The sequence below is a fragment of the Sinocyclocheilus rhinocerous genome, unplaced genomic scaffold, assembly GCF_001515625.1.
Source record: "Sinocyclocheilus rhinocerous isolate Xijiao unplaced genomic scaffold, SAMN03320098_v1.1 scaffold119, whole genome shotgun sequence".
In the NCBI taxonomy this organism is placed as follows: domain Eukaryota; kingdom Metazoa; phylum Chordata; class Actinopteri; order Cypriniformes; family Cyprinidae; genus Sinocyclocheilus; species Sinocyclocheilus rhinocerous.
Window position 1 is genome coordinate 1656729 of NW_015654491.1, and position 1343 is coordinate 1658071.

Consider the following 1343-nt stretch of genomic DNA (forward strand, 5'->3'; position numbering starts at 1 on the left):
GGGTCTGAGAGAAAGAGACAAAGAGTAAGATAGTACAGATGAGATGGAGGAGAGAGAACAGAGAGAGCTCACACAACTGTTGCAGTGACTGCATCATCTCAGTGATATTTCATGTGAGAAAGGAAGCACTTTTGCTGCATTTATTTATTTGTTTAGTAGTTTGAACGTGTCTTTGATGTTTTTAAACAATGCAACTGTTTTTAGGGAGAAAATACCTTTTTTATTACCTTATTCTGTACTAAATAAGTGCTTTATTATTTTAAACTTTTTATTTTGGTTAATTTTATGTGTATTTCTTGAATGTTGTTTCTAAAAAAATCAACAGGTGTTAAAAAATATATAATTAATTTTTTTAAATATGTAATTTTTTCATTTTCATTTTTCAAAATATCTGTCATACAACTGAAAGTTATCTCATTGTGCATCTGGAAATTACTAAGTGGCTTTCATATTTAGTTATTGTCTGGGGGGATCCAAACATAATTTCCCTTCGGCTCCTCCATTAAGATTTGATATAAACCAGAATCAGTTCAGACTCAAGCTCCTCATTTCAGCCATTAGTCTAGAGGTACAGCCGCTCATGTGTGGGTCATAAGTGATACAGAGGCCAATCAGAAACCTTGTTATGCTTTTCTTAAATGAATTTAGAGAAAAGCAGCTTCTGTTAGATGCTGTTTGTAGTGAACTACAATCATGGCAAATGTCCGTCCAAACCTGCAGCTCTCCTTCATTATTGAGCAGTTTCAACAAAATACAGATACATGCATAATATGAAAACAGAACATTAGCTAATATGTGACCCTGGACCACAAAACCAGTCATAAGTAGCACGGGCATATTTGTAGCAATAGCCAAAAATACATTGTATGGGTCAAAATTATTGATTTTTCTTTTATGCCAAAAATCATTCGGATATTAAGTAAAGATCATGTTCCATGAAGATATTTTGTATTTTTCATTTTCATTTTTCAAAATAATAATTCCTGCAACTTTTGCTGTGACAAATTTCATTTTAAAGAAAACATGAGCAATTGTACTGCACCTATAAAAACAGCTAATCAAGTGCTTTCTTGCATTTGCACAATCAATGTGAACTAATGGATAAACGTGATCACCTTTCATCTCTGAGAGAAAAGTTCAGCCATATGAGATACTTTTATACCATGATTATTGATTTTGCTCAATGTAATGGACTTTCTTTCTACTTCCCAATGAAATAAGTGATCAGCCTCACTGGATTGAAGACATTAGGAAAGCGGAGTAGTTTTCATCATCACTTAGGAAAAAATTTTTTTTATATGTATGTGTGTGTGTGTGTATATATATATATATATATATATATA